Genomic DNA, 17,601 nt, shown 5'->3' with positions numbered 1-17,601 from the left:
AGTCACTCCAGTAATAGGAAGCCAGTGGACACTCAAGTAGTACGTAAGTGCATTTGCCACATGTTAGTCGTTTTATTTTGCCATTGTACCCTGTCAAAGTGAAAGGTTGTATGCCCGAGTATATTAGTATTTTGCATTAGTCATTTTAAGTAATGGGTTTGAGAATTATTTGTGGATTCGAAGCTTATGCAGATGTTTACATGGTCTTTCCCAAGGGTGCTACAAATATCCATCCATAGATAAAAGAAAAGTATGTACCCATCACTGCATAATGACAGATTTTGATTGAGGTTAGCTTGGTGCGAATACAATTTTTTTTTAACGATCCTGGCTTGTGATAAAAATTTTGGCCCAAAAATAATTATGCAAATCAGGTTCGAGCATAATAATGTGATTCTATTGTGAAATTGTCAAAAATTCTTTAGAAAGATTCTGTAATGTCCTGTATTCAAAATATCAAAGAAGATTTAGGTATTTCATAATTATCATTCAAACATTTTAACATTTCTACAGCAGTTTGCTTTTTCAATTATAAAGGCTTCTGAATTTTTATATAATCCCTTTGATAAAAAAATCTGTTCAGGAATATGTTACATGTTACTATTGATGGTTGCTTCAATGAACCCAGATTTAAAGTTTCCTAGGCAAAATGCATTGAGGCTAAGTCATGTGAACATTGAAATAATTTTATTTCTCATAACAAGAATTACTGCAATAATTAGTCAAAGATACGTGCAATATTTAATTTCAGATAGACATACAAAGAGTAATCCAAACTTAGTGTTACCTTTTATATTTCAGCTGTGCTATAAAATAGAAGCTGTCGACAATAATCAATTGAATTATAAAAAATAAGTCTACTCTGGAATGAGTATCCCGTATTATCCTACTAGCTTGCTTGCTGCAGTAGACTTCTTAGCTTTATTAACTATCGGTAAGATTACAAAACAAGCATTTCTTATTTTGTAAGATACAAGTCCAATTATTTTTGTTTTGGGAAACCTAGAGTATAATTATGCTTTAATATACACTTATAAAATACTACAAGGACAAGATCAATACATAGCCTTTCTAGAAACATACTCTAAGCTCCCATCCTTAATTGTTAACTGATAATGCTTATAGTTCAAATAAAATATGTAAAACTAATCACATAATAATCATATCTCAAAATAATTAAATATTCAAAATATTTGTACAAGATTTATTATATAGGCTCTGTATTGATACTTTTTTCTTGATACAGGTTGCTGATGAACCACAATTAAGAAAGGCAACTCATAAGAGACGATATCTGCTGAAGGATCAAAAAGACTTTTCTGGAAACGCCTATTTATTAAACGGAATATGCCTAGAAACTTCAAGGTATGCAATTTATTTAATCATTTGCTTATTTATTCATCTTAATATTCTGATATTGTCATTAAGAATTTATTCATATTTTTTTCATTTTATTTAATTTTTTTTTTAAATATTTCACTTTCCATTACATTACAATAATGTGTAATAAATCTACTTGGAGTACTAATAAATCACTCATAAATTAATTTTAATCAAATATTTACACTACATCGCAAAGATCATGTAACATGTCTTAAAATACCGCTTACAAATAGTTCAATTTTTTCATTATTGACTTACTCATTCACAAGTTTTAATTATTTATTTATTTATGCATACAATTGATATTTTTACTTGTTGTTTATTTTTATTTTTTTACTTACCCATTTAATAATTTAATAACTTTCTGTAGTTTCTCTACGATTATTGTAATCGGCCAAAAATCGAAAATGAAAATTTTTGCATATCATCACGTTTCAAAAGTTTCTGAAAGTTTTGGCAAACCTTAGAAAAATTTGATGTGTATGTGTTTTGTTTGTGGATACAATTTTTCTTCTTATTTGAAAAAAATTGTACTTTTTGAGAGACCGAAGCTTTGGATTTTATTTTTGATTTCAAAATTTGGAGTCTTTTATAAAATACGAATAATGATAGTGACATTATTTAAAATAATCTATTTGAAAATGTTCAATATTACTTGGATATTTTATTACGTTATGGGAAGTTCTAGCAATTTGCCTTAAGGCACAACGTCATGAACCACTAGCTTGTTTCTAAACTTATGGATTTATACATTTATCTATTCTTCGCTTCAATTATTTTGTTTATTTATATACTTTTCATATCAATTATTCATTTATTTTTATTACTTATTTAGTTTATTCTTTTCAATTTTGCCATTTTTTCTATGAATTATTTATTTTTTTATTCATTTATCTGTTTATTTTTACTTTTATATATTTTTAATTTTAATTAAAAATTAAATAATAAAATTTGAATTTTAATTTTATTGATAATTGTCTAATCGGATCAATTGAAATTTTTTTGCGCACGATGTCATTTTTGCGCCGTGTCAAGTGGCTCCGCCGGCGACTTGATTGGTCCACGCGGTTGTCAACTCGTTCATTTGTGTGATGGGCAGCAACGCAGGAGGACCTCCAGGACAAAGGGAGAGGACCCAGGGAAGTACCCAATAGTAATAAGTGTGTTATGAAAACGAGTAAAATTGAACAAATCATTGTCGGGTTCTCATTCATTCATTCGCATTTGTATCTATTGTATTTTAATTTTGTGCAATTTCTTTTAACAATTGGTCACATTGACAGTAGATTGTGAACGGCATACGTAGTTTGGCGCGATCGTATCTATTTGACAAATACAACCTCTTGCTATATAATCAATTTTTTAAGTACTGCTTTGTTAGCATATTATGTAATGTCATGATTCAGATAATTATTTGCATGCTAATATAGTAGTTTGGGGTAGTAGAAAGTTATGTAGGTAGCATTCGTAGTTCTAGTTTTGACTGACACACTAACACAATAATCCACTATTAAACAAGAAAGTAATAAACTGAATCATTTGACATTATGTATTACTTAATCATATAATCATTAAACTATTGTCAATTATAAACAACTGCTGCCGTTTGCAATCAATATAGCATTGCGCCAATTTATTATTATTCTGATATGCATAAGTTCTTACATTGATGCATTAACTTTTTTTTTATCACTTTTAGGGCGTTACAAAAATTTGTCCATGATACAAAAATCAAGGAAAAAGTGTGAGCACTAAATGTTATCAATCCATGAAATAGTTTGAATCTGGGATTTATATATTTAATTTTAACCTGCAGATAACTTTACCTGCTTCAGTGTTATTTATCAAACATTTTAAAAAATGTATTCTAATCTCTTGTTTTTTTTTTGTTCCAGAATAAATTATCCGCTACTGAATCAACATTCCTCATCGCTTTTAATCCATCAAACAGTAAGAACTTATCAAGTATCTATCAAGCAGTCTGTATCCTTTATCAAACATTTTAAAAGACGTGTTCTAATCTTTCTTTTTTTTTTCCAGATTCAATTATCCACTTCTGAATCAACAGCCCTCATCGCCTTTAATGCATCAAACAGTAAGAACTTATCAAGTATCTATCAAGCAGTCTGTATCCTTTATCAAACATTTTAAAAGACGTGTTCTAATTTTTTGTTTTTTTTTATTTCAGATTCAATTATCCACTTATGAATCACCAGCCCTCATCACCTTTAATGAATCAAACAGTAAGAACTTATCAAGTATCTAGCAGGCAGTCTGTATCCTTTATCAAACATTTTAAAAGAGGTGTTCTAATTTTTTGTTTTTTTTTATTTCAGATTCAATTATCCACTTCTGAATCAACAGCCCTCATCGCCTTTAATGCATCAAACAGTAAGAACTTATCAACTATCTATCAGGCAGTCTGTATCCTTTATCAAACATTTTAAAAGACGTGTTCTAATTTTTTGTTTTTTTTATTTCAGATTCAATTATCCACTTATGAATCAACAGCCCTCATCACCTTTAATGAATCAAACAGTAAGAACTTATCAAGTATCTAGCAGGCAGTCTGTATCCTTTATCAAACATTTTAAAAGAGGTGTTCTAATTTTTTGTTTTTTTTATTTCAGATTCAATTATACACTTATCAATCAACAGCCCTCATCGCCTTTAATGCATCAAACAGTAAGAACTTATCAACTATCTATCAGGCAGTCTGTATCCTTTATCAAACATTTTCAAAGACGTGTTCTAATCTTTTTTTTTTTTTTTTATTTCAGATTCAATTCTCCTGCACCACTGAACCACCAGTCCTCATCGCCTTCAATCCATCAAACAGTAAGCACATATCAAGTATCTATCAGACAGGCAGTATGTATCCTTTATCAAACATTTTCAAAGACGTGTTCTAATCTTTTTTTTTTTTTGTTTATTTCAGATTCAATTCTCCTGCACCACTGAACCACCAGTCCTCATCGCCTTCAATCCATCAAACAGTAAGCACATATCAAGTATCTATCAGACAGGCAGTATGTATCCTTTATCAAACATTTTCAAAGACGTGTTCTAATCTTTTTTTTTTTTTGTTTATTTCAGATTCAATTCTCCTGCACCACTGAACCACCAGTCCTCATCGCCTTCAATCCATCAAACAGTAAGCACATATCAAGTATCTATCAGACAGGCAGTATGTATCCTTTATCAAACATTTTCAAAGACGTGTTCTAATCTTTTTTTTTTTTTTGTTTATTTCAGATTCAATTCTCCTGCACCACTGAACCACCAGTCCTCATCGCCTTCAATCCATCAAACAGTAAGCACATATCAAGTATCTATCAGACAGGCAGTATGTATCCTTTATCAAACATTTTCAAAGACGTGTTCTAATCTTTTTTTTTTTTTGTTTATTTCAGATTCAATTCTCCTGCACCACTGAACCACCAGTCCTCATCGCCTTCAATCCATCAAACAGTAAGCACATATCAAGTATCTATCAGACAGGCAGTATGTATCCTTTATCAAACATTTTCAAAGACGTGTTCTAATTTTTTTTTTTTTCAGATTCAATTATCCACTTCTGAATCAATCGACTCTAATCAGACTGTAAGCGCTCATGAACGATCAGTCGACAATCAACTGCTTGGGTTTTGGAACACTAATTCTTATAAATTTGCACAAGTGGTTCTTTTTGTAACTGTGTTTAGTCTTATGCATGTTCTTACCAGTAGGCTTACTAACTCATTAACAATACTAACACATTAATAATGTAGTTTGATCAGTTACAATAAAAACCACTTGTTGCAGTTTACTTAGGAAGACTTAGCGAAACGGCTCAGAAGAAAACACTTGGTGAGTTACATTTTTATAATGTATTATAGTAGTCTGACTTATAACTAATTAAATGCTTTTGTTCACAGGGTAAGCAATGGTCTCTTCAGGATTGCCCTCAACTTACACACGTGCCTGCATTGGACTTATCTTGCTGTCGGAAACATTAACTCAATGGTGTTCCTAGAGAAGATACATGCTGCATTCAATCAAGGGTTATGATTTGGATACTTATAATATATTCATCTAATTATTAAATAAATACATTGTTTTATTAGTTCAAATTGTTGTTTGAATTTTCATTAATGCTTATAATATGTTACTTATAATATGTTACTTAAATTATATAAATATTTTGAATTATTTTGATGTTATAGGTGTAATAGAAGAATGTCATCCGTCAGTTGTGATAAATCAAGACAAAGTAAACTGATTGGCTCCATTGTGAAGATTGCGGATACAGCAGTTTAGACATTAAAACATTCGTTGGGCAAAGAAATATAAGTATTAAAATATTTTTATACTTGATATATATACTTAAGAATTATGTTAAATAATTTGTTTTATAGGCTTATTTGACGAAACTTTAGGCGGTCTTCTGAATGGTTTGCACTCTGGTCTCACTTTACTCGAACGTCTTGGATTTTGGTCTCATCTTGCTCGAATAGCCTGCGGCCTGGTCTTGTACTTGTAAGCCCCATGGTCTTGTACTTGTAAGCCCCATGGTCTTGTACTTGTTATCCCCATGGTCTTGTACTTGTTATCCCCATGGTCTTGTACTTGTTATCCCCATGGTCTTGTACTTGTTGTCCCCATGGTCTTGTACTTGTTGTCCCCATGGTCTTGTACTTGTTGTCCCCATGGTCTTGTACTTTTTAACCCCATGGTCTTGTACTTGTTATCCCCATGGTCTTGTACTTGTTAACCCCATGGTCTTGTACTTGTTAACCCCATGGTCTTGTACTTGTTAACCCCATGGTCTTGTACTTGTAAGCCCCATGGTCTTGTACTTGTTGTCCCCATGGTCTTGTACTTGTTATCCCCATGGTCTTGTACTTGTTATCCCCATGGTCTTGTACTTGTTATCCCCATGGTCTTGTACTTTTTAACCCCATGGTCTTGTACTTGTTATCCCCATGGTCTTGTACTTGTAAGCCCCTGCATTTTCCCTCCTATGGTTTCTCGCCCCTTGATTTGTATGTATTCATGTAAATTGTTAACTAATGTTTTGTTCAAATAGTTTTATATTTAGTTTATAGTATTTTAATTATTGTACAATATTGTTTTATTACAATATTAATAAATATTTCTTACAGGTTGTATCGAATTGCTAATTTGACTAGTACTGCTGATCGTGCTGTCCCAAAACACTTGTCAAGATTCTACTATGTGTTGCATTGAGAAGCCAATGCCAAGAACCTAAATGTTTGTAATACATTTATCTAAATATTGAATACAATTATTGTTAACCCTTTAAATTTGTTGTTTTATTTGTACCATTAATGTTTTCTTTCATTGTGAGTCTTTAGGCGCTCCATCATTTGCTAAAGATACAAACATATTAACTCACTTGCTCATGTAATTTTTTTTTTATTCACCACTCACTGAATTACATAAATATTTATGTCCTTGCATTTTATAGGTAATATGGGAGAAATTCATTTATCAATTGTGAGGAATTAAGACCAGAGTGAAGTGACCGGCAACCGATGAACCTCATTGTCATGTTTGGGCGTCTTAAACTTCTGGCCACTGATGACTTCGAGGTCTTTTGTTGTTATAAAAATCAAGACAAAGTGAAGTGAACAACCGATTGGCTTTACATATATATATATATATATATATATATATATTATTTATTTAAGAATTAGTTAATTTACAAATTTACAATTAAAATTAATTATTTAACATATTGACTCGTTTAATCGTGTAATTTTTTATACATTATTTACTAAACCATGGATTTTTACTCAATATAAACATGTCAAAAGCACACATTTTCCTTTCATTATTTAATGTCTAAGTCATGATTTGAATTTTTACATGTTTATATAATAGTAGTGATCATAATTAATAATAATAATAATGTTTATAATAGTAGCAATTGTAATTAATCTTTGTAATAAGTAAAAATTATTAATTATCAATGCTGTTCTATTGTAGTTATAGTAAGAGTATGTTATAATAATATAATTATTATTTGTAATGTAACGATCTAACTTATATATAATGCCATCAAATAAAATTATTTAACTTTATCTGTAAGTGTTTAATTTAATTTAATTTTTATCAATTTCAGTGATATTAAATTAGCAAGTATACACAAGTTTAATTATATATCAACTATTAACATTCGAGTCAATTTCAATTAAGCAATTTCAAAGTTCAGTTTAGAAATCCACGAATTGAGTAAAAAGCCATGGATATATATGCATGAGTTTTTAGCATAAAACATAAAAAGAAAAAATTTATGTTTTTGACAAGTTTAATTTGAGTGAAAATCCATGACTTTTTAAACAGTTCGAAGTGGAAAATATTAATATTTTAAAAGTTTAATTTGAAATTAGCTACTAATATGTTGAAATTATTGTATTATGATTTAATTGATATTTCATGTTTTTTATTAGCTATATACTTTAGTTAATATGAGCACTTTATTAGATTGTCTTTGCCATTTTACTTAGAATTATTTAATGGCTCAAAGACTAATTATTTATTTCAACAACTCTGTGACAAACGGATTAATTAATTAGTTCAATTTAATTAATAAGTATAACTAGTGTTAGTTAGTTTTACTTAACTAAGAAAAATATATTTTTTTATGTATTTTTTCAACTTTAATAAATATAAGCAATTTATTAATATAATTACTTTATTATTTTATTACTTCATTATAAAGGCTAAGATTGTGTTTGCAATTTTGCTCATAATTAAATTAATTATTTGCACAAAAACTTATTTCAACTGCTCTATTGCAATTAGATAAATTATAAGTAATAAATTAATAAGTATAACTAGTGTTAGTTAGTTTTACTTAACTAAGAAAAATATATTTTTTATGTATTTTTTCAACTTTAATAAATATAAGCAATTTATTAATTTAATTACTTTATTATTTTATTACTTCATTATAAAGGCTAAGATTGTGTTTGCAATTTTGCTCATAATTAAATTAATTATTTGCACAAAGACTTATTTCAACTGCTCTATTGCAATTAGATAAATTAATCAAATAATAATAATAAATAATATATATACCACGTATCAGTTCTACTTAACTTAGAAAAAATATTTCCTTAGATCTTACTATTTTTTTCTTTTCTTATATACCGTGTAACTTTAAGAAAAATGAGCACTTTAATTAATTTAGACTGCATAATAATTAGTTCATATTAATTAATACCTAATAACTTATATTAATTATTTTTGCTTTTTAACTTATAAAAAAAAATACATCTTAAAGACTTAGAATTTTTTCTTTATGTCTCTATTATCACTTTTTTTATTTAATTTAATATATTTATTATCTTATTTAAATCCCGCTAGTAAGGGATTTTTTTAACCCCCAGGTTCTGCGGTTACCTAACCATAGAACCCTGGTTTAAGGTAACCGGAGCCCTGAACGTCAGGTAACCGGAATTCGGTAAACCCTGACGCAAGGGGTCGGGATGGGATTAGCTACCCTACAATTTTACAATTAATTCGCTTACCTCGATTTTTTATTTTTTACCCTACCTGCGTCTCGAACCTGCTACCATATCCTTCCAATCTTCTATCCCATTCACTCCTCTTAGCCCGCTACTCCATGCTGATCACACCGAAACACCGCCGCAAACTGGCTTATGTAGACTCGATATAGATAAGCCAGAAAATAATTCAACCGGCGACGATTTAACAAGTCATAAGCACGAAAAAAAGCCGAGTTCGTCACCGGTTGTGTGGCGTAACGGTTAGCGTGATGGCTTTGTACCGCAAAGGTAACGAGTTCGATCCCAGGATCGGACGGGAAAAAAGCTCGTCGTGTTGGCCGGTATACTATGCAAGCGTGCCGGACGTTACGTTGACGTAATTAAGAAAAGCTCCGTGTAGGCGAAGGGGTGAATGAAGAAAACCTTCCCTGCCTCGGGCACCCTCCGTCAGGCATTGCGACCTGGCGGGGGGTGCCCTAGCGGATTTCTTCACTTTATTTACTTAACTAGACGGCGGGAGGTCGGGAGGCCTCCCCACGCGGGCGCGAAACCGGTCAATCAAGAACCAAGCCAGCCAGCCAGCCCCCGAATTCAACGCCACGCGCGCGCGCGCGTGTGCGTGCACGTGCACGTGCGTGTGCGTGTACGTGCGTGTGCGCGCGCGTATCTAGGGGTACAGTATATACATTCTTAAAAATGTACTAGTACGCGTTGCTACGCAACGCGTACTAGTACATTTTTAAGAATGACATTTTTAAATAAGTACGCGTTGCGTAGCAACGCGTACTTATTTAAAAATGTACTAGTACGCGTTGCTACGCAACGCGTACTAGTACATTTTTAAGAATGACATTCTTAAATAAGTACGCGTTGCGTAGCAACGCGTACTTAAGAATGTACAAGTACGCGTAGCAACGCGTACTAGTACATTTTTAAGAATGTATATACTGTACCCCTAGATACGCGCGCGCACACGCACACGCGCGTACGCGCGCGTGGCGTTGAATTCGGGGGCTGGCTGGCTGGCTTGGTTCTTGATTGACCGGTTTCGCGCCCGCGTGGGGAGGCCTCCCGACCTCCCGCCGTCTAGTTAAGTAAATAAAGTGAAGAAATCCGCTAGGGCACCCCCCGCCAGGTCGCAATGCCTGACGGAGGGTGCCCGAGGCAGGGAAGGTTTTCTTCATTCACCCCTTCGCCTACACGGAGCTTTTCTTAATTACGTCAACGTAACGTCCGGCACGCTTGCATAGTATACCGGCCAACACGACGAGCTTTTTTCCCGTCCGATCCTGGGATCGAACTCGTTACCTTTGCGGTACAAAGCCATCACGCTAACCGTTACGCCACACAACCGGTGACGAACTCGGCTTTTTTTAGTGCTTATGACTTGTTAAATCGTCGCCGGTTGAATTATTTTCTGGCTTATCTATATCGAGTCTACATAAGCCAGTTTGCGGCGGTGTTTCGGTGTGATCAGCATGGAGTAGCGGGCTAAGAGGAGTGAATGGGATAGAAGATTGGAAGGATATGGTAGCAGGTTCGAGACGCAGGTAGGGTAAAAAATAAAAAATCGAGGTAAGCGAATTAATTGTAAAATTGTAGGGGTAGCTAATCCCATCCCGACCCCTTGCGTCAGGGTTTACCGAATTCCGGTTACCTGACGTTCAGGGCTCCGGTTACCTTAAACCAGGGTTCTATGGTTAGGTAACCGCAGAACCTGGGGGTTAAAAAAATCCCTTATCTAGCGGGATTTAAATAAGATAATAAATATATTAAATTAAATAAAACAAGTGATAATAGACATAAAGAAAAAATTCTAAGTCTTTAAGATGTATTTTTTTTTTATAAGTTAAAAAGCAAAAATAATTAATATAAGTTATTAGGTATTAATTAATATGAACTAATTATTATGCAGTCTAAATTAATTAAAGTGCTCATTTTTCTTAAAGTTACACGGTATATAAGAAAAGAAAAAAATAGTAAGATCTAAGGAAATATTTTTTCTAAGTTAAGTAGAACTGATACGTGTTATATATATTATTTAAAATACACTGATTAATTTATCTAATTGCAATAGAGCAGTTGAAATAAGTCTTTGTGCAAATAATTAATTTAATTATGAGCAAAATTGCAAACACAATCTTAGCCTTTATAATGAAGTAATAAAATAATAAAGTCATTAAATTAATAAATTGCTTATATTCATTAAAGTTAAAAAAATACATAAAAAAATATATTGTCCTTAGTTAAGTAAAACTAACTAACACTAGTTATACTTATTAATTTATTACTTATAATTTATCTAATTGCAATAGAGCAGTTGAAATAAGTTTTTGTGCAAATAATTAATTTAATTATAAGCAAAATTGCAAACACAATCTTAGCCTTTATAATGAAGTAATAAAATAATAAAGTAATTAAATTAATAAATTGCTTATATTTATTAAAGTTGAAAAAATACATAAAAAATATATTTTTCTTAGTTAAGTAAAACTAACTAACACTAGTTATACTTATTAATTTATTACTTATAATTTATCTAATTGCAATAGAGCAGTTGAAATAAGTTTTTGTGCAAATAATTAATTTAATTATGAGCAAAATTGCAAACACAATCTTAGCCTTTATAATGAAGTAATAAAATAATAAAGTAATTATATTAATAAATTGCTTATATTTATTAAAGTTGAAAAAATACATAAAAAAATATATTTTTCTTAGTTAAGTAAAACTAACTAACACTAGTTATACTTATTAATTAAATTGAACTAATTAATTAATCCGTTTGTCACAGAGTTGTTGAAATAAATAATTAGTCTTTGAGCCATTAAATAATTCTAAGTAAAATGGCAAAGACAATCTAATAAAGTGCTCATATTAACTAAAGTATATAGCTAATAAAAAACATGAAATATCAATTAAATCATAATACAATAATTTCAACATATTAGTAGCTAATTTCAAATTAAACTTTTAAAATATTAATATTTTCCACTTCGAACTGTTTAAAAAGTCATGGATTTTCACTCAAATTAAACTTGTCAAAAACATAAATTTTTTCTTTTTATGTTTTATGCTAAAAACTCATGCATATATATCCATGGCTTTTTACTCAATTCGTGGATTTCTAAACTGAACTTTGAAATTGCTTAATTGAAATTGACTCGAATGTTAATAGTTGATATATAATTAAACTTGTGTATACTTGCTAATTTAATATCACTGAAATTGATAAAAATTAAATTAAATTAAACACTTACAGATAAAGTTAAATAATTTTATTTGATGGCATTATATATAAGTTAGATCGTTACATTACAAATAATAATTATATTATTATAACATACTCTTACTATAACTACAATAGAACAGCATTGATAATTAATAATTTTTACTTATTACAAAGATTAATTACAATTGCTACTATTATAAACATTATTATTATTATTAATTATGATCACTACTATTATATAAACATGTAAAAATTCAAATCATGACTTAGACATTAAATAATGAAAGGAAAATGTGTGCTTTTGACATGTTTATATTGAGTAAAAATCCATGGTTTAGTAAATAATGTATAAAAAATTACACGATTAAACGAGTCAATATGTTAAATAATTAATTTTAATTGTAAATTTGTAAATTAACTAATTCTTAAATAAATAATATATATATATATATATATATATATATATATATATATATATGTAAAGCCAATCGGTTGTTCACTTCACTTTGTCTTGATTTTTATAACAACAAAAGACCTCGAAGTCATCAGTGGCCAGAAGTTTAAGACGCCCAAACATGACAATGAGGTTCATCGGTTGCCGGTCACTTCACTCTGGTCTTAATTCCTCACAATTGATAAATGAATTTCTCCCATATTACCTATAAAATGCAAGGACATAAATATTTATGTAATTCAGTGAGTGGTGAATAAAAAAAAAATTACATGAGCAAGTGAGTTAATATGTTTGTATCTTTAGCAAATGATGGAGCGCCTAAAGACTCACAATGAAAGAAAACATTAATGGTACAAATAAAACAACAAATTTAAAGGGTTAACAATAATTGTATTCAATATTTAGATAAATGTATTACAAACATTTAGGTTCTTGGCATTGGCTTCTCAATGCAACACATAGTAGAATCTTGACAAGTGTTTTGGGACAGCACGATCAGCAGTACTAGTCAAATTAGCAATTCGATACAACCTGTAAGAAATATTTATTAATATTGTAATAAAACAATATTGTACAATAATTAAAATACTATAAACTAAATATAAAACTATTTGAACAAAACATTAGTTAACAATTTACATGAATACAAATCAAGGGGCGAGAAACCATAGGAGGGAAAATGCAGGGGCTTACAAGTACAAGACCATGGGGATAACAAGTACAAGACCATGGGGATAACAAGTACAAGACCATGGGGTTAAAAAGTACAAGACCATGGGGACAACAAGTACAAGACCATGGGGATAACAAGTACAAGACCATGGGGATAACAAGTACAAGACCATGGGGATAACAAGTACAAGACCATGGGGACAACAAGTACAAGACCATGGGGTTAAAAAGTACAAGACCATGGGGACAACAAGTACAAGACCATGGGGATAACAAGTACAAGACCATGGGGATAACAAGTACAAGACCATGGGGACAACAAGTACAAGACCATGGGGCTTACAAGTACAAGACCATGGGGTTAACAAGTACAAGACCATGGGGTTAACAAGTACAAGACCATGGGGTTAACAAGTACAAGACCATGGGGTTAACAAGTACAAGACCATGGGGATAACAAGTACAAGACCATGGGGTTAAAAAGTACAAGACCATGGGGACAGCAAGTACAAGACCATGGGGACAACAAGTACAAGACCATGGGGATAACAAGTACAAGACCATGGGGATAACAAGTACAAGACCATGGGGATAACAAGTACAAGACCATGGGGCTTACAAGTACAAGACCATGGGGCTTACAAGTACAAGACCATGGGGCTTACAAGTACAAGACCAGGCCGCAGGCTATTCGAGCAAGATGAGACCAAAATCCAAGACGTTCGAGTAAAGTGAGACCAGAGTGCAAACCATTCAGAAGACCGCCTAAAGTTTCGTCAAATAAGCCTATAAAACAAATTATTTATCATAATTCTTAAGTATATACATCAAGTATAAAAATATTTTAATACTTATATTTCTTTGCCCAATGAATGTTTTAATGTCTAAACTGCTGTATCCGCAATCTTCACAATGGAGCTAATCAGTTTACTTTGTCTTGATTTATCACAACTGACGGATGACATTCTTCTATTACACCTATGACATCAAAATAATTTAAAATATTTATATAATTTAAGTAACATATTATAAGTAACATATTATAAGCATTAATGAAAATTCAAACAACACTTTGAACTAATAAAACAATGTATTTATTTAATAATTAGATGAATATATTATAAGTATCCAAATCATAACCCTTGATTGAATGCAGCATGTATCTTCTCTAGGAACACCATTGAGTTAATGTTTCCGACAGCAAGATAAGTCCAATGCAGGCACGTGTGTAAGTTGAGGGCAATCCTGAAGAGACCATTGCTTACCCTGTGAACAAAAGCATTTAATTAGTTATAAGTCAGACTACTATAATACATTATAAAAATGTAACTCACCAAGTGTTTTCTTCTGAGCCGTTTCGCTAAGTCTTCCTAAGTAAACTGCAACAAGTGGTTTTTATTGTAACTGATCAAACTACATTATTAATGTGTTAGTATTGTTAATGAGTTAGTAAGCCTACTGGTAAGAACATGCATAAGACTAAACACAGTTACAAAAAGAACCACTTGTGCAAATTTATAAGAATTAGTGTTCCAAAACCCAAGCAGTTGATTGTCGACTGATCGTTCATGAGCGCTTACAGTCTGATTAGAGTCGATTGATTCAGAAGTGGATAATTGAATCTGAAAAAAAAAAAATTAGAACACGTCTTTGAAAATGTTTGATAAAGGATACATACTGCCTGTCTGATAGATACTTGATATGTGCTTACTGTTTGATGGATTGAAGGCGATGAGGACTGGTGGTTCAGTGGTGCAGGAGAATTGAATCTGAAATAAACAAAAAAAAAAAAAGATTAGAACACGTCTTTGAAAATGTTTGATAAAGGATACATACTGCCTGTCTGATAGATACTTGATATGTGCTTACTGTTTGATGGATTGAAGGCGATGAGGACTGGTGGTTCAGTGGTGCAGGAGAATTGAATCTGAAATAAACAAAAAAAAAAAAAGATTAGAACACGTCTTTGAAAATGTTTGATAAAGGATACATACTGCCTGTCTGATAGATACTTGATATGTGCTTACTGTTTGATGGATTGAAGGCGATGAGGACTGGTGGTTCAGTGGTGCAGGAGAATTGAATCTGAAATAAACAAAAAAAAAAAAGATTAGAACACGTCTTTGAAAATGTTTGATAAAGGATACATACTGCCTGTCTGATAGATACTTGATATGTGCTTACTGTTTGATGGATTGAAGGCGATGAGGACTGGTGGTTCAGTGGTGCAGGAGAATTGAATCTGAAATAAACAAAAAAAAAAAAAGATTAGAACACGTCTTTGAAAATGTTTGATAAAGGATACATACTGCCTGTCTGATAGATACTTGATATGTGCTTACTGTTTGATGGATTGAAGGCGATGAGGACTGGTGGTTCAGTGGTGCAGGAGAATTGAATCTGAAATAAACAAAAAAAAAAAAAGATTAGAACACGTCTTTGAAAATGTTTGATAAAGGATACATACTGCCTGTCTGATAGATACTTGATATGTGCTTACTGTTTGATGGATTGAAGGCGATGAGGACTGGTGGTTCAGTGGTGCAGGAGAATTGAATCTGAAATAAACAAAAAAAAAAAAGATTAGAACACGTCTTTGAAAATGTTTGATAAAGGATACATACTGCCTGTCTGATAGATACTTGATATGTGCTTACTGTTTGATGGATTGAAGGCGATGAGGACTGGTGGTTCAGTGGTGCAGGAGAATTGAATCTGAAATAAACAAAAAAAAAAAAAGATTAGAACACGTCTTTGAAAATGTTTGATAAAGGATACATACTGCCTGTCTGATAGATACTTGATATGTGCTTACTGTTTGATGGATTGAAGGCGATGAGGACTGGTGGTTCAGTGGTGCAGGAGAATTGAATCTGAAATAAAAAAAAAAAAAAAGATTAGAACACGTCTTTGAAAATGTTTGATAAAGGATACAGACTGCCTGATAGATAGTTGATAAGTTCTTACTGTTTGATGCATTAAAGGCGATGAGGGCTGTTGATTGATAAGTGTATAATTGAATCTGAAATAAAAAAAACAAAAAATTAGAACACCTCTTTTAAAATGTTTGATAAAGGATACAGACTGCCTGCTAGATACTTGATAAGTTCTTACTGTTTGATTCATTAAAGGTGATGAGGGCTGTTGATTCATAAGTGGATAATTGAATCTGAAATAAAAAAAACAAAAAATTAGAACACGTCTTTTAAAATGTTTGATAAAGGATACAGACTGCCTGATAGATAGTTGATAAGTTCTTACTGTTTGATGCATTAAAGGCGATGAGGGCTGTTGATTCAGAAGTGGATAATTGAATCTGAAATAAAAAAAACAAAAAATTAGAACACCTCTTTCAAAATGTTTGATAAAGGATACAGACTGTCTGCTAGATACTTGATAAGTTCTTACTGTTTGATTCATTAAAGGTGATGAGGGCTGGTGATTCATAAGTGGATAATTGAATCTGAAATAAAAAAAACAAAAAATTAGAACACGTCTTTTAAAATGTTTGATAAAGGATACAGACTGCTTGATAGATACTTGATAAGTTCTTACTGTTTGATGCATTAAAGGCGATGAGGGCTGTTGATTCAGAAGTGGATAATTGAATCTGGAAAAAAAAAACGAAAGATTAGAACACGTCTTTTAAAATGTTTGATAAAGGATACAGACTGCTTGATAGATACTTGATAAGTTCTTACTGTTTGATGGATTAAAAGCGATGAGGAATGTTGATTCAGTAGCGGATAATTTATTCTGGAACAAAAAAAAAAACAAGAGATTAGAATACATTTTTTAAAATGTTTGATAAATAACACTGAAGCAGGTAAAGTTATCTGCAGGTTAAAATTAAATATATAAATCCCAGATTCAAACTATTTCATGGATTGATAACATTTAGTGCCCACACTTTTTCCTTGATTTTTGTATCATGGACAAATTTTTGTAACGCCCTAAAAGTGATAAAAAAAAGTTAATGCGTCAATGTAAGAACTTATGCATATCAGAATAATAATAAATTGGCGCAATGCTATATTGATTGCAAACGGCAGCAGTTGTTTATAATTGACAATAGTTTAATGATTATATGATTAAGTAATACATAATGTCGAATGATTCAGTTTATTACTTTCTTGTTTAATAGTGGATTATTGTGTTAGTGTGTCAGTCAAAACTAGAACTACGAATGCTACCTACATAACTTTCTACTACCCCAAACTACTATATTAGCATGCAAATAATTATCTGAATCATGACATTACATAATATGCTAACAAAGCAGTACTTAAAAAATTGATTATATAGCAAGAGGTTGTATTTGTCAAATAGATACGATCGCGCCA

General features: G+C 31.4%; 3 long non-coding RNA genes across 3 annotated transcripts; 1 reads left to right on the top strand and 2 right to left on the bottom strand.

Moving 5' to 3' along the window:
- The first annotated feature begins 4,950 nt into the window (after window positions 1-4,950).
- Window positions 4,951-6,998, top strand: LOC113383331. Its single transcript, XR_003367744.1, has 5 exons — window positions 4,951-5,232; window positions 5,301-5,426; window positions 5,589-5,901; window positions 6,528-6,636; window positions 6,854-6,998. It is a non-coding gene; the product is annotated as an uncharacterized LOC113383331 (long non-coding RNA).
- Window positions 6,999-12,646: 5,648 nt separating this feature from the next.
- Window positions 12,647-14,034, bottom strand: LOC113382748. Its single transcript, XR_003367686.1, has 3 exons — window positions 13,924-14,034; window positions 13,009-13,117; window positions 12,647-12,791 (listed from the first exon to the last, which is right to left on the bottom strand). It is a non-coding gene; the product is annotated as an uncharacterized LOC113382748 (long non-coding RNA).
- A 91-nt stretch (window positions 14,035-14,125) lies between these two features.
- On the bottom strand, window positions 14,126-14,874 carry LOC113383356. The gene is made up of 3 exons (XR_003367754.1): window positions 14,593-14,874; window positions 14,399-14,524; window positions 14,126-14,236 (listed from the first exon to the last, which is right to left on the bottom strand). It is a non-coding gene; the product is annotated as an uncharacterized LOC113383356 (long non-coding RNA).
- Window positions 14,875-17,601: the final 2,727 nt, after the last annotated feature.

Source organism: Ctenocephalides felis, unplaced genomic scaffold (assembly GCF_003426905.1).
Source record: "Ctenocephalides felis isolate EL2017-DRISC unplaced genomic scaffold, ASM342690v1 CF-g0.4_SCAFFOLD_03570, whole genome shotgun sequence".
Lineage (NCBI taxonomy): Eukaryota > Metazoa > Arthropoda > Insecta > Siphonaptera > Pulicidae > Ctenocephalides > Ctenocephalides felis.
Note: the sequence above shows the minus strand (reverse complement) of the source record. Positions and strands in the feature narration are given on the sequence as shown.